Source organism: Azolla caroliniana, unplaced genomic scaffold (genome assembly GCF_043228905.1).
Source record: "Azolla caroliniana isolate FFs.n. ecotype wild unplaced genomic scaffold, voAzoCaro1.0.p SCAF_3, whole genome shotgun sequence".
Taxonomy (NCBI): Eukaryota; Viridiplantae; Streptophyta; class Polypodiopsida; order Salviniales; family Salviniaceae; genus Azolla; species Azolla caroliniana.
The window spans coordinates 15,311,901-15,332,135 of NW_028230438.1; the positions used below are offsets into that span (position 1 = coordinate 15,311,901).

At 51.3% G+C, this 20,235-nt stretch overlaps 5 non-coding genes across 5 annotated transcripts; all 5 read left to right on the forward strand.

The window, feature by feature from the left end:
• Positions 1-10,269: 10,269 nt before the first annotated feature.
• TRNAD-GUC (transfer RNA aspartic acid (anticodon GUC)) lies at positions 10,270-10,341 on the forward strand. The gene has a single exon. It is a non-coding gene; the product is annotated as a tRNA-Asp (tRNA).
• Positions 10,342-11,796: 1,455 nt separating this feature from the next.
• TRNAD-GUC (transfer RNA aspartic acid (anticodon GUC)) lies at positions 11,797-11,868 on the forward strand. Its single transcript has one exon. It is a non-coding gene; the product is annotated as a tRNA-Asp (tRNA).
• Positions 11,869-14,830: 2,962 nt separating this feature from the next.
• On the forward strand, positions 14,831-14,902 carry TRNAD-GUC (transfer RNA aspartic acid (anticodon GUC)). Its single transcript has one exon. It is a non-coding gene; the product is annotated as a tRNA-Asp (tRNA).
• A 1,063-nt stretch (positions 14,903-15,965) lies between these two features.
• Positions 15,966-16,037, forward strand: TRNAD-GUC (transfer RNA aspartic acid (anticodon GUC)). The gene has a single exon. It is a non-coding gene; the product is annotated as a tRNA-Asp (tRNA).
• Positions 16,038-16,495: 458 nt separating this feature from the next.
• On the forward strand, positions 16,496-16,567 carry TRNAD-GUC (transfer RNA aspartic acid (anticodon GUC)). The gene has a single exon. It is a non-coding gene; the product is annotated as a tRNA-Asp (tRNA).
• The last annotated feature ends 3,668 nt before the right edge of the window (positions 16,568-20,235 follow it).

Below are 20,235 nucleotides of genomic sequence, written 5' to 3' on the forward strand. Positions count from 1 at the left end.
CGTCTTGCCGGGTTCCCTCGAGTGGCGATGCCGAGCATCCATGCGGAGGTGCTCGAGGTACGGGCGGAGAGCCGTACCTGGGAGGAGTTCGAAGGCCGACTCCTAGAGAAATATGGGTTGGACGACATGCTCCGGCTTTCGAAACGGGACTTCATGGAATGGGTGGAGTCCCCCGGCAAAGGAAGAAACGCGTCGGCACTCCTCCGGGAGTTCGAAGAACGCTTTGCGCGCCTTTCGGCGCTTGACCGAACCATTCTGGATACGAGTCGGGTCCTACTGTTCGTCAAGTCGGTGGATGAGCGGGACCGGGATCAAGTCGGCTCCTTGCTGGAAACTGAAGACGGGCTGACAACCGACTGGGTTGCGGTTAAGAGAGTCTGTGGCCGTTTCGACAAACGGCGAGAATGGGCTGACAACGGGGCGGCCGGTGCGGTCTCTGTTACAGCAAGGAGTCTTGAACCGGCACCGCAAGTGCGAAGGGAAGAAACCCGGGAATGGCTCGAAACCGGTCCGGCTTCGACCAGCATGGTCAATGGCTCGTCCGGAGGAGCAGCGCTAGAGGAGTTGACGCGGGCGATAAAGGATCTCCAGATCGCCCAGACTCGAAGGGAAGGCGGCGAACCGGCTCGTGACCGACGGCCGGCAGCGGGGAACAGGTGCATGTGGTGCGACGAGGTCGGCCACATTCGGAAGGACTGCGGCGATTTCGCAGAGGCGTTGAGAAACCAGGTGGTGTACCTGTGGGAAGGCCGGGTGCACGCTGGCGACACCAGGAGGGCCCTAAGCCGAAACGACGGGACAGGAGGTATGAAGAGACTCATGGAAGAGGTAGCTGCCCGACACGTGGAGGCCATCCACTACTCGGCGTCAGCCGGTATTCGGGTCGGGGGCAGCGAGGCCCGAAAGGAGAGTAAAGACGGTTTCTGGTCGGCAATGCTAGGAGGTCTTGCCGGCGCACGGCTAAGGAAAGAGGAAACGGACCACGCTGAGAGACGGGTCCGGGAAATAACCGGGTGGAGCGATCCGGTCGACGAAAAGACGGGCTTCCTAGAAGCCGCCTGCCGGAACTACGAGGCTCTGGTAGAGGACAAACGAGTGGGAAAAGCCGTAGCTACCGGGCCCTCACAACGGTACGAGACCCGATTCGGGCAACGACGGAACGATGCCGGCGGGTCCAGCTCGCAAGATAACCCCAGGAAGGGTGGATACCGATTGGGGACGGAAATAGAAAGCACTACGGACCTACGAAAGGTCCTAGAAGAACGGATCCTCGACAGCAAAGTGGAGCTGTCATTGCGGGAGGTGCTGGGGATCGCCAAGAAGGAGTTCCGCGACTCCATTGTAGACTTGGTGAAACGAAAGAGGCTGTCGACGGAGACGGAACCGGAAAGACCGGTAGAGGTGCGGACGACGCGCATCGACGACTCGGCGCTGGCAGATGAGTGGGCGGAGAGCCACTATTCGAGGCCACACTGGGCCCTCGCGACCACGGAGACCCCGGTAAAGATCGGAGATGTTCAGGAACCGGTGGTGGCATTGGTGGACCACGGTTCGGAAATAAACCTAATGTCCATGGACTTCTATAAGAAGGGAAAGTGGCCGATCAACACCAAGTTTTCTCCGTCCCAACACAATTTGGCGCATGCCGGTGGATGCGCGGTTAGGCGGGGGCGGATGTCGTGAAGAAAACCGACCACGAGCGGAATCCGTGCACCGGAGCGTAGAAACCGATTCTTCATGCACGTGCGCCTTAAGTTGTACATAGGAGATCCTAGGTAGATTCGGTAGGTAGGGAGTAAAGGGGAAACGGCTCCTTCCTTGCCTATAAAAGGAGGGAGACGAGGAGGGTAAGGGGATCGCGGTGAGTCGAGGACGAAGTGCTGTCGGTTTGCGCGCGAAGGCTTCTCTCTCCCCCTCTGGTTTGCAAACGCCATAGCTTTCTTATGTGCAGGTTTCGGGAGGCTCGCGCTGCTCTGAGGAATGCCCGAGTGCTTCCGGCAGCACCTCCAACCTACTCATTCCTCTCTGTGCGTTTACGAGCAGGTATCGGCATCTGTTCGCCGGCCTGTTCGGTTGTAACCGACTTCGTGTTTGTTGTCTTCGTGTTCTTGTTGTTTGTCTTGTCAATACATATATACTTTCGTGTCTTTCTGTGTCGATGTCCCACTCGCGTCTTTGCGTCGAAGGGCCGTGTCCCTGTGAATCTACGCTCGCACGTAGTGGGTCTCTCTCTCTCTCTCTCTCTCTCTCTCTTACTCTTCGGTACAGGACCCCCAAGGTCCCGCCTCACTCCACACATCCACGAGGAATACCTCGACAACGTGCACTTACTTCGTATACTTGACGTCTAGGTTTATGTGGACAATCCACGACGATATGTCCTAGACCACCGCAATATAGACATAGGCGGTGCGCCCGACTTCGTTGTTTCTCAGCATTGGATAAAGGCCCTAGACGTTGTGCTGTCTCTATTTCCATCAGAGTTGGTCCATTCCTTGTAACGGGTCTGGAAACTTGTGGGGGTGTTGCGACTACGAAAGCATGCGTTTGTTCTGGTTGGCGGTGTAACATTTGTTGGCGCTCAGAACGTCGCTCACAACTCGACTAATAACCTCTGTTAGAGACCTTGGATCGTCATGGAAAGTAAGTAGAAGATCTTTGATGTCATTACGCAAACCTTGATAGAATTGATCCATTAAAGCCCCCTCATCCCAAGGGATATAACATGCCAAGGGGACGAAAATCAGCTGCATACACTAATGCGGGATGATCTCCTTGCCGGAGTCTTCAAATCTTGTTTATCACCGTCCTAGTGCTGTTGGTGTCTCCAAAACTAGCCGGAAACTCCTTAACAAATGCCTCAAAATCGTCTAACAATGGTGATTTCTTCTCAAGAAGCGGTGCAAACCATGCTAATGGTATACCACATAACAAGGTTCGCACTAATCCCACACGAGTCGTGTCAGTTGGGTACCGATTGGGATGTAACTGAATAAGCAAACGAACTTGATTAAAAAAACCTTGAAATAAAGACCTCGTACCATCAACTTTGGCAAGGAGACTAATCTTTGGTTCTCGAGGGGAGTTTTGAGCCCCCGACGCTTGTTCCCGTAATCACAATAGAGTAGCCTCGAGTTGGTGAACCCGTTGTGATAATTCTTCTACTTGTTGAGCTCTTTGATTTTCATGCTCACTTGTTGTAGGTCACCCAATAGCCTTTGATTTTCATGCTCTAATGCCACAAATTTATTCGTGAGCATGTCGAGCTCGGAGAGAACACGGATATATTCTTGTTTGCTCACGGACTCCATGAGGAACGAGGGGAGAGGGGAAGAAATAAGAGAACTTGTGGAAGAGGGAGAAAATGGAAAAAAATTGGTTCAAACTGTCAAGACAAAGAGAAAAAGAGAACAAAGAGAGAGAAAAAAAGGAAAGAGATATATTGATGAGGCGGAAAGAGAGAATTGAAAAGAAAGTATTCTATTGCAATATAAGATGGAGTACATAGAGTAGGCAATTGGGAGCTATAGGATGGTGTTGAACCAATTTGGTTTTTGGATGGTTGATAACTCCTTGTTTATAACTCTCTATAGAGTAATCTAGAACACTCTAGAAATTTATGGGGTAATCGAGTAATCTAGAAGGTTTATAGCGTATTTTAGAAGGTTCTAGCATATAGAACACTCTAGAATACTCTAGGACATTCTAGAATATAAAGTAATTCAGAATATCCTTATGATATTAGATTATATATTCTAAAAACAATACATATAAACTTGTTATGACAATGGTTAAGGAGTTGACATGCGTATAACAAGGTTGTGGGTTCAATTCCTTTCCAGACAAAAGGTGAGTGTCGTCATGATACGCTCCAATCGACCTTGGTGTTCCTCTTCTCCGACATCTTCTCCAACCTCAACCCGCCAATGACCACCCATTTCGCACTCCTTGTTTCCACCACAAGGTCTATTATAAACATAACTTCCATCTCAGGCAATGGTGCGATGGGGGCGAATCCGATGTCATCTCCCAGAGCATTTTCGCCTAAGATCCCACACTGCCATATCCTAAATGGTTTCCTCGTTCCCCTAGCTTCTCTACCGCTTTTGATCCCTTGGGGGGTATAGTCGGTCGTCTGCGAGGCAGGGCGAATATCAACAAATGATCTCTACTCCGACTGCATTCTTAGGTATTGCCGCCCATAAGCAAACGAATTTCGTTGGAACCCCTGTACTACCGACAAAGCCGGGCCTCGTTTTCGACATTCCGATCCATGCTCCGAACGAGTTGTACGATCGATACTTCCAACACGACGATTTTACTGTAGTATAGTGGTGAGTATTCCCGCCAATCACGCAGGTGATCCGGGTTCGATCTCCAGCAACGACGCGAAGGGCAGGGCATATACGATGTCATCTCCTAGGGCATTGCCGCCTAGGATCCCGCACCGCTATATACACAATGCTTTCCTCATTTCCCCGAATCCTATACCCATTTCGAGACCTTAGGGAGTACAGTCGGTTGTCCGCGAGGCAGGGCGCATGTCAACATATGATCTTTCTCGTCCAACGGCACTTATCGGTATTACCGCCCATAAGCGGATGAATTTCGTTGCAAACCTTGTACTGCCGACGAAGCCGGGCCTCGTTTTCAACATTCAGGTCCATACTACGAACGAGTTATATGATCAAAACATCCAAACACGACGATGTCGTTGTAGTATAGTTGTGAGAATTTCCGCCTGTCACGCGGGTGGCCCATGTTCAATCCTCTACAACGGCACCAAGGGTGGGGAGAATGCGATGTCATCTCTTAGGGGATTGCTGCGTCAGATCCCGGACCGCCATATCCTCAATGCTTTCCTCGTTCTCCCGAACCCTCTACCCTTTCCAGCCCATAAGGGGTACAATCGGTCGTTCGGGAGGAAAGGCGGATGTCATTGTATGATCTCTCTCGTCCGACTGCACTCCTGGGTATTGTCCCCATAAGCGGACGAATTTCAATGCAACCCGTGTACTGGCGACGAAGCCAGGTGTCATTTTCAATATTCGGGTCCAAGGGACAAACAAGTTGTACGAGTTGTAGTATAGTCGTGAGTATTCCCGCCTGTGACACAGGTGATCCAGGCTCGATCCCCGACAACGGCGGAACGCGTGGTGCATATCCGATGTCATCTCCTAGCGCATTGCCGCATAGGATCCCGCACCCCCATATCGTAAATACTTTCCTCTATTCCCCGAATCCTCTATCCATTTCGAGCCCTTTGCGGGGTATAGTCGGTTCTCCGCGAGGCAGGGCACATGTCAACATATGATCTCTCTCATCCGACTGCACTTCTGGGTATTGCCGCCCATAAGCAGATGAATGACGTTCCAAACCTTGTACTGTTGACGAAGTCGGGCCTCGTTTTCAACATTCGGGTCCATATTCCGAACGAGTTACACCATCGATACTGCGAACACGAGGATGTCATTGTAGTAGAGTCGTGAGTATTCTCGCCTGTCACGCAGGGTACCTTGGTTCGATCCCCGGCAACGGCGAGAACAGCTGTGAGAATCCAACGTCATCTCCTAGGGCATTGTCGCCTCATATCCCACACCGTCATATCCACAATGCTTTCCTCGTTCTCCTAAATCCTCTACCCCTTTCCAACCCATGGGGGATAACGACGATCAACCGGGAGGAAGGGTGCATGTCATCGTATGATCTCTCTCATGCGACTGCACTCACCGGTATTGTCCCCATAAGCGGACGAATTTCATTGCAAACCGTGTACTGGCGATGAAGATGGGCCTCTTTTTCAACATTTGAGTGCATGCTCCGAACGAGTTATACCATCGATACTTCCACCACGACGATATCGTTGTAGTATAGTGGTGAGTATTCCCGCCTGTCACGCAGGTGTCCCGGGATCGATCCCCGGAAACGGCGCGAAGGACAGGGAGAATCCGATGTCATCTCCTAGGGCATTGCCATGTCGGATCCCGTACGACCATATCCTAAATGCTTTCCTCGTTCTCCTGAAAACTCTACCCGTTCCAGCCCATAAGGTGTACAATCGGTCGTCTGGGTGGAAAGGCGCATGTTATCGTATGACCTCTCTCGTCTGATTGCACTCGTAGGTATTGTCCCCATAAGCGGACGAATTTCATTGCAATCCCTGTACTGGCGGCGAAGCCAGGCTTCATTTTTAACATTCAGGTCCATGCTCCAAACGAGTTGTACGATTAATACTTCCAACACTACCTTGTCGTTGTAGTATAGTCGTGAGTATTCCAGAATATCACACAGGTGACCTCGGTTCGATCCCCAGAAATGTCAGCACGAAGGGCAGGGCGTATCCGATATCATCTCCTAGGGCATTACCGACTAGGATACGGCACCGCGATTTCGAGCGCTTTGCAGGTTATAGTTGGTTGCCCGCGAGGCAGGGCACATGTGAACATATGATCTCTCTCGTCCGACTGCACTTCTGGGTATTGCCGCCCACAAGCGGATGAATGACGTTGCAAACCTTGTACTATGGACGAAGTCGGGCCTCGTTTTCAACATTCGGGTCCATTCTCCGAACGAGTTATACGATCGATACTGCGACCACGAGGATATCATTGTAGTAGAGGCGTGAATATTCTCGCCTGTCACGCAGGTGACCTAGGTTCGATCCCCAGCAATGGCGAGAACAGCTGTGCGAATCCAACGTCATCTCCTAGGGCATTGCCGCCTCAGATCCCACACCACTATTCCCTCAATGCTCTCCTTGTTCTCTCGAATACTCTACACCTTTCCAGCCCATGGGCGGTACAGAAGATCAATCGGGAGGAAGGGCGCATGTCATCGTATGATCTCTCTCGTGCGACTGCACTCACCGGTATTGTCCCCATAAGCGGATGAATTTCATTGCAAACAGTGTACTAGCGACGAAGATGGGCCTCTTTTTAAACATTCGGGGCCATGCTCCGAACGAGTTATACCATCGATACTTCCAACACGTAGATGTCCCGGGATCGATCCCCGGAAACGGCGCGAAGGACAGGGAGAATCCGATGTCATCTCCTAGGGCATTGCCATGTCGGATGCCGTACGGCCATATCCTAAATGCTTTGCTCGTTCTCCTGAAAACTCTACCCGTTCCAGCCCATAAGGTGTACAATCGGTCGTCTGGGTGGAAAGGCGCATGTCATCGTATGATCTCTCTCGTCCGATTGCACTCGTAGGTATTGTCCCCATAAGCGGACGAATTTCATTGCAATCCCTGTACTGGCGGCGAAGCCAGGCTTCATTTTTAACATTCAGGTCCATGCTCCAAACGAGTTGTACGATTAATACTTCCAACACTAGAATGTCGTTGTAGTATAGTAGTCCTAAATTCGTTGTCGTAAATTCTTTCCTCGTTCTCCCGAATACTGTACACCTTTCCAGCCCATGGGCGGTACAGAAGATCCACCTGGAGGAAGGGCGCTCGTGCCACTGCACTCACCGGTATTGTCCCCATAAGCGGACGAATTTCATTGCAAACCATGTACTGGCGACGAAGATGGGCCTCTTTTTAAACATTCGGGTCCATGCTCCAAACGAGTTATACCATCGATACTTCCAACACGATGATGTCATTGTAGTATAGTAGTGAGTATTCCCGCCTGTCACGCGGGTGACCCGGGTTCGATCCCCGGCAACGGCGCGAAGGACAGGCAGAATCCGATGTCATCTCCTAGGGCATTGCCACGTCGGATACCGCACCGCCATACCCTAAATGCTTTCCTCGTTCTCCCGAAACCTCTACCCTTTCCAGCCCATGAGGGGTACAATCGGTCGTCCGGATGGAAAGGCGCATGTTATCGTATGATCTCTCTCGTCTGATTGCACGCGTAGGTATTGTCCCCATAAGCGGACGAATTTCATTGCAATCCCTGTACTGGCGGCGAAGCCAGGCTTCATTTTTAACATTCAGGTCCACGCTCCAAACGAGTTGTACGATTAATACTTCCAATACTACCTTGTCGTTGTAGTATAGTCGTGAGTATTCCAGAATATCACACAGGTGACCTAGGTTCGATCCCCAGAAATGTCGGCACGAAGGGCGAGGCGTATCTGACATCATCTCCTAGGGCATTACCGACTAGGATCCGGCACCGCGATTTCGAGCCCTTTGCAGGTTATAGTCGGATGTCCGTGAGGCAGGGCACATGTGAACATATGATCTCTCTCGTCCGACTGCACTTCTGGGTATTGCCGCCCACAAGCGGATGAATGACGTTGCAAACCTTGTACTATCGACGAAGTCGGGCCTCGTTTTCAACATTCGGGTCCATTCTCGGAACGAGTTATACGATTGATACTGCGAACACGAGGATGTCATTGTAGTAGAGGCGTGAATATTCTCGCCTGTCACGCAGGTGACCTAGGTTCGATCCCCAGCAACGGCGAGAACAGCTGTGCGAATCCAACGTCATCTCCTACGGCATTGCCGCCTCAGATGCCACAACACTATTCCCTCAATGCTTTCCTTGTTCTCCCGAATACTCTACCCCTTTCCAGCCCCTGGGCGGTACAGAAGATCAACCGGGAGGAAGGGCGCATGTCATCGTATGATCTCTCTCGTGCGACTGCACTCACCGGTATTGTCCCCATAAGCGGATGAATTTCATTGCAAACCGTGTACTGGCGAAGAAGATGGGCCTCTTTTTAAACATTCGGGTCCATGCTCTGAACGAGTTATACCATCGATACTTCCAACACGACGATGTCGTTGTAGTATAGTGGTGATTATTTCCGCCTGTCACCCGGGTGACCCGGGCTCGATCCCCGGCAACGGCGCGAAGGACAGGCAGAATCCGATGTCATCTCCTAGGGCATTGCCACGTCGGATCCCGCATCAGCATATCCTAAATTCTTTCCTCGTTCTCCCGAATACTGTACACCTTTCCAGCCCATGGGCGGTACAGAAGATCAACCGGGAGGAAGGGCGCATGTCATCGTATGATCTCTCTCGTGCCACTGCACTCACCGGTATTGTCCCCATAAGCGGACGAATTTCATTGCAAACCATGTACTGGCGACGAAGATGGGCCTCTTTTTAAACATTCGGGCCCATGCTCCGAACGAGTTATACCATCGATACTTCCAACACGATGATGTCGTTGTAGTATAGTGGTGAGTATTCCCGCCTGTCACGCGGGTGACCCGGGTTCGATACCCGGCAACGGCGGGAAGGACAGGCAGAATCCGATGTCATCTCCTAGGGCATTGCCACGTCGGATACCGCACCGCCATACCCTAAATGCTTTCCTCGTTCTCCCGAAACCTCTACCCTTTCCAGCCCATGAGGGGTACAATCGGTCGTCCGGGTGGAAAGGCGCATGTTATCGTATGATCTCTCTCGTCTGATTGCACGCGTAGGTATTGTCCCCATAAGCGGACGAATTTCATTGCAATCCCTGTACTGGGGGCGAAGCCAGGCTTCATTTTTAACATTCAGGTCCATGCTCCAAACGAGTTGTACGATTAATACTTCCAATACTACCTTGTCGTTGTAGTATAGTGGTGAGTATTCCAGAATATCACACAGGTGACCTAGGTTCGATCCCCAGAAATGTCGGCACGAAGGGCGGGGCGTATCCGACATCATCTCCTAGGGCATTACCGACTAGGATCCGGCACCGCGATTTCGAGCGCTTTGCAGGTTATAGTCGGATGTCCGCGAGGCAGGGCACATGTGAACATATGATCTCTCTCGTCCGACTGCACTTCTGGGTATTGCCGCCCACAAGCGGATGAATGACGTTGCAAACCTTGTACTATCGACGAAGTCGGGCCTCGTTTTCAACATTCGGGTCCATTCTCGGAACGAGTTATACGATTGATACTGCGAACACGAGGATGTCATTGTAGTAGAGGCGTGAATATTCTCGCCTGTCACGCAGGTGACCTAGGTTCGATCCCCAGCAACGGCGAGAACAGCTGTGCGAATCCAACGTCATCTCCTAGGGCATTGCCGCCTCAGATCCCACAACACTATTCCCTCAATGCTTTCCTTGTTCTCCCGAATACTCTACCCCTTTCCAGCCCATGGGCGGTACAGAAGATCAACCGGGAGGAAGGGCGCATGTCATCGTATGATCTCTCTCGTGCGACTGCACTCACCGGTATTGTCCTCATAAGCGGATGAATTTCATTGCAAACCGTGTACTGGCGACAAAGATGGGCCTCTTTTTAAACATTCGGGTCCATGCTCCGAACGAGTTATACCATCGATACTTCCAACACGACGATGTCGTTGTAGTATAGTGGTGAGTATTCCCGCCTGTCACGCGGGTGACCCGGGTTCGATCCCCGGCAACGGCGCGAAGGACAGGCAGAATCCGATGTCATCTCCTAGGGCATTGCCACGTCGGATCCCGCATCAGCATATCCTAAATTCTTTCCTCGTTCTCCCGAATACTGTACACCTTTCCAGCCCATGGGCGGTACAGAAGATACACCGGGAGGAAGGGCGCATGTCATCGTATGATCTCTCTCGTGCCACTGCACTCACCGGTATTGTCCCCATAAGCGGACGAATTTCATTGCAAACCATGTACTGGCGACGAAGATGGGCCTCTTTTTAAACATTCGGGTCCATGCTCCGAACGAGTTATACCATCGATACTTCCAACACGATGATGTCGTTGTAGTATAGTGGTGAGTATTCCCGCCTGTCACGCGGCTGACCCGGGTTCGATCCCCGGCAACGGCGCGAAGGACAGGCAGAATCCGATGTCATCTCCTAGGGCATTGCCACGTCGGATACCGCACCGCCATACCCTAAATGCTTTCCTCGTTCTCCCGAAACCTCTACCCTTTCCAGCCCATGAGGGGTACAATCGGTCGTCCGGGTGGAAAGGCGCATGTTATCGTATGATCTCTCTCGTCTGATTGCACGCGTAGGTATTGTCCCCATAAGCGGACGAATTTCATTGCAATCCCTGTACTGGGGGCGAAGCCAGGCTTCATTTTTAACATTCAGGTCCATGCTCCAAACGAGTTGTACGATTAATACTTCCAATACTACCTTGTCATTGTAGTATAGTGGTGAGTATTCCAGAATATCACACAGGTGACCTAGGTTCGATCCCCAGAAATGTCGGCACGAAGGGCGGGGCGTATCCGACATCATCTCCTAGGGCATTACCGACTAGGATCCGGCACCGCGATTTCGAGCGCTTTGCAGGTTATAGTCGGATGTCCGCGAGGCAGGGCACATGTGAACATATGATCTCTCTCGTCCGACTGCACTTCTGGGTATTGCCGCCCACAAGCGGATGAATGACGTTGCAAACCTTGTACTATCGACGAAGTCGGGCCTCGTTTTCAACATTCGGGTCCATTCTCGGAACGAGTTATACGATTGATACTGCGAACACGAGGATGTCATTGTAGTAGAGGCGTGAATATTCTCGCCTGTCACGCAGGTGACCTAGGTTCGATCCCCAGCAACGGCGAGAACAGCTGTGCGAATCCAACGTCATCTCCTAGGGCATTGCCGCCTCAGATCCCACAACACTATTCCCTCAATGCTTTCCTTGTTCTCCCGAATACTCTACCCCTTTCCAGCCCATGGGCGGTACAGAAGATCAACCGGGAGGAAGGGCGCATGTCATCGTATGATCTCTCTCGTGCGACTGCACTCACCGGTATTGTCCTCATAAGCGGATGAATTTCATTGCAAACCGTGTACTGGCGACGAAGATGGGCCTCTTTTTAAACATTCGGGTCCATGCTCCGAACGAGTTATACCATCGATACTTCCAACACGACGATGTCGTTGTAGTATAGTGGTGAGTATTCCCGCCTGTCACGCGGGTGACCCGGGTTCGATCCCCGGCAACGGCGCGAAGGACAGGCAGAATCCGATGTCATCTCCTAGGGCATTGCCACGTCGGATCCCGCATCAGCATATCCTAAATTCTTTCCTCGTTCTCCCGAATACTGTACACCTTTCCAGCCCATGGGCGGTACAGAAGATACACCGGGAGGAAGGGCGCATGTCATCGTATGATCTCTCTCGTGCCACTGCACTCACCGGTATTGTCCCCATAAGCGGACGAATTTCATTGCAAACCATGTACTGGCGACGAAGATGGGCCTCTTTTTAAACATTCGGGTCCATGCTCCGAACGAGTTATACCATCGATACTTCCAACACGATGATGTCGTTGTAGTATAGTGGTGAGTATTCCCGCCTGTCACGCGGCTGACCCGGGTTCGATCCCCGGCAACGGCGCGAAGGACAGGCAGAATCCGATGTCATCTCCTAGGGCATTGCCACGTCGGATACCGCACCGCCATACCCTAAATGCTTTCCTCGTTCTCCCGAAACCTCTACCCTTTCCAGCCCATGAGGGGTACAATCGGTCGTCCGGGTGGAATGGCGCGTGTTATCGTATGATCTCTCTCGTCTGATTGCACGCGTAGGTATTGTCCCCATAAGCGGACGAATTTCATTGCAATCCCTGTACTGGCGGCGAAGCCAGGCTTCATTTTTAACATTCAGGTCCATGCTCCAAACGAGTTGTACGATTAATACTTCCAACACTACCTTGTCGGTGTAGTATAGTCGTGAGTATTCCAGAATATCACACAGGTGACCTAGGTTCGATCCCCAGAAATGTCGGCACGAAGGGCGGGGCGTATCCGACATCATCTCCTAGGGCATTACCGACTAGGATCCGGCACCGCGATTTCGAGCCCTTTGCAGGTTATAGTCGGATGTCCGCGAGGCAGGGCACATGTGAACATATGATCTCTCTCGTCCGACTGCACTTCTGGGTATTGCCGCCCACAAGCGGATGAATGACGTTGCAAACCTTGTACTATCGACGAAGTCGGGCCTCGTATTCAACATTCGGGTCCATTCTCCGAACGAGTTATACGATCGATACTGCGAACACGAGGATGTCATTGTAGTAGAGGCGTGAATATTCTCACCTATCATGCAGGTGACCTAGGTTCGATCCCCAGCAACGGCGAGAACAGCTGTGCGAATCCAACGTCATCTCCTAGGGCATTACCGGCATAGATCGCACACCACTATTCCCTCAATGCTTTCCTTGTTCTCTCGAATACTCTACACCTTTCCAGCCCATCGGCGGTACAGAAGATCAACCGGGAGGAAGGGCGCATGTCATCGTATGATCTCTCTCGTGCGACTGCACTCACCGGTATTGTCCCCATAACCGGACGAATTTCATTGCAAACCGTGTACTAGCGACGAAGATGGGCCTCTTTTTAAACATTCGGGTCCATGCTCCGAACGAGTTATACCATCGATACTTCCAACACGACGATGTCATTGTAGTATAGTGATGAGTATTCCCGCCTGTCACGCGGGTGACCCGGGTTCGATCCCCGGCAACGGCTCGAAGGACAGGCAGAATCCGATGTCATCTCCTAGGGCATTGCCACGTCAGATCCCGCACCGCCATATCCTAAATGCTTTCCTCGTTGTCCCGAAACCTCTACCCTTTCCAGCCCATGAGGGGTACAATCGGCCGTCCGGGTGGAAAGGGGCATGTCATCGTATGATCTCTCTCGTCCGATTGCACTCGTAGGTATTGTCCCCATAAGTGGACGAATTTCATTGCAATCCCTGGATTGGCGGCGAAGCCAGGCTTCATTTTTAACATTCAGGTCCATGCTCCAAACGAGTTGTACGATTAATGCTTTCAACGATTAATACTTTCAACACTACCTTGTCGTTGTAGTATAGTCGTGAGTATTCCCAAATATCACACAGGTGACCTAGGTTCAATCTCGAGAAATGTCGGCACGAAGGGCGGGGCGTATCCGATATCATCTCCTAAGGCATTACCGACTAGGATCCGGCACCGTGATTTCGAGCCCTTTGCAGGTTATAGTCGGTTGTCCGCGAGGCAGGGCACATGTGAACATATGATCTCTCTCGTCCGACTGCACATCTGGGTATTGCCGCCCACAAGCGGATGAATGACGTTGAAAACCTTGTACTATCGACGAAGTCGGGCCTCGTTTTCAACATTCGGGTCCATTCTCCGAACGAGTTATACGATCGATACTGCGAACACGAGGCTATCATTGTAGTAGAGGCGTGAATATTCTCGCCTGTCACGCAGGTGACCTAGGTTCGATCCCCAGAAATGTCGGCACGAAGGGCGGGGCGTATCCGACATCATCTCCTAGGGCATTACCGACTAGGATCCGGCACCGCGATTTCGAGCCCTTTGCAGGTTATAGTCGGATGTCCGCGAGGCAGGGCACATGTGAACATATGATCTCTCTCGTCCGACTGCACTTCTGGATATTGCCGCCCACAAGCGGATGAATGACGTTGCAAACCTTGTACTATCGACGAAGTCGGGCCTCGTTTTCAACATTCGGGTCCATTCTCCGAACGAGTTATACGATCCATACTGCGAACACGAGGATGTCATTGTAGTAGAGGCGTGAATATTCTCACCTATCATGCAGGTGACCTAGCTTCGATCCCCAGCAACGGCGAGAACAGCTGTGCGAATCCAACGTCATCTCCTAGGGCATTGCCGCCTCAGATCCCACACCACTATTCCCTTAATGCTTTCCTTGTTCTCCCGAATACTCTACCCCTTTCCAGCCCATGGGCGGTACAGAAGATCAACCGGGAGGAAGGGCGCATGTCATCGTATAATCTCTCTCGTGGGACTGCACTCACCGGTATTGTCCCCATAAGCAGAAGAATTTCATTGCAAACCGTGTACTGGCGACGAAGATGGGCCTCTTCTTAAACATTCAGGTCCATGGTCCGAACGAGTTACACCATCGATACTTCCAACACGACGATGTCGTTGTAGTATAGTGGTGAGTATTCCCGCCTGTCACGCGGGTGACCCGGGTTCGATCCCCGGCAACGGCGCGAAGGACAGGGAGAATCCGATGTCATCTCCTAGGGCATTGCCACGTCCGATCCCGCACCGCCATATCCTAAATGCTTTCCTCGTTCTCCCGAAAACTCTACCCTTTCCAGCCCATGAGGGGTACAATCGGTCGTCCGAGTGGAAAGGCGCATGTCATCGTATGATCTCTCTCGTCCGATTGCACTAGTAGGTATTGTCCCCATAAGCGGACGAATTTCATTGCAATCCCTGTACTGGCGGCGAAGCCAGGCTTCATTTTTAACATTCAGGTCCATGCTCCAAACGAGTGGTACGATTAATACTTTCAACACTACCTTGTCGTTGTAGTATAGTCGTGAGTATTCCCGAATATCACACAGGTGACCTAGGTTCGATCCCCAGAAATGTCGGCACGAAGGGCGGGGCGTATCCGATATCATCTCCTAGGGCATTACCGACTAGGATCCGGCACCGCGATTTCGAGCCCTTTGCAGGTTTTAGTCCGTTGTCCGCGAGGCAGGGCACATGTGAACATATGATCTCTCTCGTCCGATTGCACTTCTGGGTATTGCCGCCCACAAGCGGATGAATGACGTTGCAAACCTTGTACTATCGACAAAGTCGGGCTTCGTTTTCAACATTCGGGTCCGTTCTCCGAACGAGTTATACGATCGATACTACGGACACGAGGATGTCATTGTAGTAGAGGCGTGAATATTCTCGTCTGTCACGCAGGTGACCTAGGTTCGATCCCCAGCAACGGCGAGAACAGCTGTGCGAATCCAACGTCATCTCCTAGGGCATTGCCGCCTCAGATCCCACACCACTATTCCCTCAATGCTTTCCTTGTTCTCCCGAATACTCTACCCCTTTCCAGCCCATGGGCGGTACAGAAGATCAACCGGGAGGAAGGGCGCATGTCATCGTATGATCTCTCTCGTGCGACTGCACTCACCGGTATTTTCCCCATAAGAGACGAATTTCATTGCAAACCCTGTACTGGCGACGAAGATGGGCCTCTTCTTAAACATTCGGGTTCATGGTCGGAACGAGTTATACCATCGATACTTCCAACATGACGATGTCGTTGTAGTATAGTGGTGAGTATTCCCGCCTGTCACGCGGGTGACCCGGGTTCGATCCCCGGCAACGGCGCGAAGGACAAGGAGAATCCGATGTCATCTCCTAGGGCATTGCCACGTCCGATCCCGCATCGCCATACCCTAAATGCTTTCCTCGTTCTCCCGAATACTGTACACCTTTCCAGCCCATGGGCGGTACAGAAGATCAACCGGGCCTCGTTTTCAAGTATTCCCGAACATCTCCTAGGGCATTGCCGTCTCAGATCCCACACCACTATTCCCTCAATGCTTTCCTTGATCTCCCGAATACTCTACCGCTTTCTAGCCCATGGGCGGTACAGAAGATCAATCGGGAGGAAGGGCGCATGTCATCGTATGATCTCTCTCGTGCCACTGCACTCACCGGTATTGTCCCCATAAGCAGACCAATTTCATTGCAAACCGTGTACTGGCGACGAAGATGGGCCTCTTCTTAAACATTCGGGCCATGCTCCGAACGAGTTATACCATCGATACTTCCAACACGACGATGTCGTTGTAGTATAGTGGTGAGTATTCCCGCCTGTCACGCGGGTGACCCGGGTTCGATCCCCGGCAACGGCGCGAAAGACTGGGAGAATTCGATGTCATCTCCTAGGGCATTGCCACGTGAAATCCCACACCGTCATATCCTCAATGCTTTCCTCGTTCTCCAGAATCCTCTACCCCTTTCCAGCCCTTGGGGTGTACAGACGATCAACCGGGAGGAAGGGCACATGTCATCGTAAGATTGCTCTCGTGCGACTGCACTCACCGGTATTGTCCCCATAAGCGGACGAATTTCATTGCAAACCGTGTACTGGCGATGAAGATGGGCCTCTTTTTAAACATTCGGGTCCATGCTCCGAACGAGTTATACCATCGATACTTCCAACACGACGATGCCATTGTAGTATAGTGGTGAGTATTCCCGCCTATCATACAGGTGACCCGGGTTCTATCCCCGGCAACCGCGCGAAGGAGAGGGAGAATCCGATGTCATCTCCTAGGGCATTGCCACGTCAGATCCCGCACCGCCATATCCTAAATGCTTTCCTTGTTCTCCCGAAACCTTTACCCTTTCCAGCCCTTGGGGGGTACAATCGGTCGTCCGGGAGGAAGGTCACATGTCATCGTATGATCTCTCTCGTCCAACTGCACTCGTAGGTATTGTCTGGCAACATCGGCGCCATTGGAGGGGCGTATCCGATGTCATCACCTAGGGAATTGCCGCCTAGGATCCCGCACCGCCAGATCGTCAATGCTTTCATCGATTCCCCAAATTGTCTACCCATTTCTGGCCCTTTGCGGGGTATAGTCGGTTGTCCGCCTATGATCTCTCTCATTCGGGTTCGATCCGATGTCATCTCCTAGGGCATTGCTGCCTAGTATGCCGCAACACCATATCCTCAATGCTTTCCTCGTTCCTCTGAATCTTGTACCCCTTTCGAGCCCTTGTGGGGTACAATTGGTCATTCGGGCACATGTCATTATAAAATCTCTCGTCGAGCTGCAGTACCGGATATTGTCGCCCATAAGCGGACGAAATTCTTTGCAAGCCCTGTACTGCCGACGAAGCCGGTCCTCGTTTTTGACATTCGGGTCCCTGCTCCGAACGAGTTTTACAATCGATACTTCCAACACGAGGATGTGGTTGTAGTAGTGGTGATTATTCTCGCTTGTGGCGCGGTCGATAGGGGTTCGATTCCTGTGAATGGCGGAATGAATCCGATATCATCTCCTAGGGCATTGCCGCTTAGGATAACGCACCACCATATCCTACATGGTTTGCTCATACCGCCGATAAGCGGACGAATTTCGTTGCAACCCCTGTACTGCCGACGAAGTCTAGCCTCGTTTTCGACATTCGGGTCCATGCTCCGAACGAGTTGTATGATCGATACTTCCCACACAACGATGTCGTTGTAGTATAGTGGTGAGTATTCCTGCCTGTCACACGGGTGACGTGGCTTTGATGCCCGGCAATGGCCTAAAGGGTGGGGCAAATCCGATGTGAACTCCTAGGGCATTACCGCCTAGCCTCCGGCACCGACATATCCTCAATACTTTCCTCATTCCCCTGAATCCTGTACCCCTTTCGAGCCCTTGGGGGGTACAATCCGTCGTCCGTGAGGCAAGGTGCATGTCATCATAAAATCTCTCATCCGACTCTACTATAAGGAATTTCGTTGCAACTCTTGCACTGCCGACGAAGACTGGCCTCTTTTTGACATTCGGGTACATGGTCCGACCGAGTTGTACGATCGATACTTCCCACACAACAATGTCGTTGTTGTATAGTGGTGAGTATTCCTGCCTGTCACACGGCAGGTCGCATACCCTCAAATAATCTCTCGTCTGACTGCACTACTAGGTATTGTCGCCCATAAGCAGACGAATTTCGTTGCAACCCTTGGACTGCTGACGAAGACGGGCTTCATTTTTGACATTCGGGTCCATATTCCGAACGAGTTGTACGATCGATACTTCAAAACAAGAGGATGTCGTTGTAATATAGTGGTGCGTATTCTTGCCGGTCACGCGGGTGACACGGGTTCGATCCCTGGTAATGGCACAAAGGGAGGGGCAAATCCGATGTCATCTCCTACGGCATTGCCGCCTAGGTTCCCGCACCGCAATATCCTCAATGCTTTCCTATACCCCTTTCGAGCAGTTGGGGGGTACAGTCGGTAGAGCGCATATCGTCATATGATATCTCGTCGGACTGCACTCCTGGGTATTGCGGACAAATTTTATTTCTACCCATGGATTGGAAACGAAACCGGACCTCGTATTCGACAGTCGGGTCGATCAATGTTAATCCTAGGGCCGGACAACAGCCTAACACAGGTTGTCCACTTAAGACACTTCACCAAAGGGTGTTACGGCAGGATGACTTACGACACAACTGAAAGATTAAGGCAATAAGTTCTATTAATTATCCGTTGTTGATTACATTGTAACCGGGCCTTTATATAGGTCTCCGGTGCGAAGTACAAAACGGTGCCAACCGGCACCTTTTCGGGATCGGTCCGAATCCGGATCGGCATACCGATTCCGGTTCGTCCGTCCACATCATCTCATATATTAATATATATTAAGACTACTAATTACAACAGTTCCCGAATAAACTATTCCTTTCACACTCTGGTCTGGACCTTCTTAAGCCTTCTTGCCGGCCGGGTAACACATGGCACGCCCGTGGGAGAGTGCCTTGCACGTCGATCCCACATGCCTTGATGATGATATTTCTTCGACCGGAACTTCTATCGGTCCTTTCAACGATCGACTCCCTCGATCGGAGTGCTTGACTCGAACATATTTGTCGGTCAGCAAATCTTTCTGCGACATGAACATTCTCGTTCTGTCGGCTTACGAACTTCTTCCTGGGTCCAAAATCATGTCGTGTATATGTATGTTCTTCCTTTGTTTTGAGTGTGTGTGAGTAGTCTTGGGGATTTCCAAAATTTTAGTGGTGCCTTTTTTTTATTTAAATTTTCATATGCACCCTCGAGTTTTGAAAATTTCATTCAGTACCCCCAAGTTTCTGAAATTTTAGGCTGCTACCCTCAACATTTTAAAATTTCTTCGCATGCCCCTCTCTCCTCTTTTTCCCTGTCATTTTTTTTTTTTAGTGTTTGTCTTCCTACGTTCTCTCCTGCGTGTTGTCTACATCTTCTTCCTCCTTGGTGTTAACCGTTGCTTCTTCTCTTCCTCCTGTCTTTCTTTTCCTCCTCTCTCTTTCTTCTTCTATCTCTGTTTCTTCCACTTCGTGTATGTCTGTTCATGCCTTTCTCTTCTTCCATGACATCTTCTTTTTCTTCCTTCTCTGTTCTTCTTCTTCCTTGCATTTCTCTTCTCTCTTCTTCTTATTTTCTGTATGTCTGCCTCTTTCTTCTCTGCGTTCTTTTTGTTTTGGTTGTCATGGTTGGTCGTCTGTCCAGCCCGTTTGGCCACTCCGGCCACTGTTCGGCTATTAGGGCCGCTTCGGCCGCTCCTCGGCCACTCCTCGGCCACTCTTTGGCCGCTCTTCCGTCTCCATCTCTCGCCGTTTCGACCGGTTTCCGGCCCTTCTGGCCGCTCTTTCCGCTGTCTGGCCCGTTTGGCCATGTCTGTCAAGTCCATCTCCAGATGTCTCTGTCACCGACCTTGTCGGCCCTATTCGGCCGTCGGTTTTGGCCGAGGTCCGTCGCTTTTCACCATCAATGTCGTTGTTTCGGCCGTCTTTGTCCAGCGTTTCTCTGGCCGGTTGT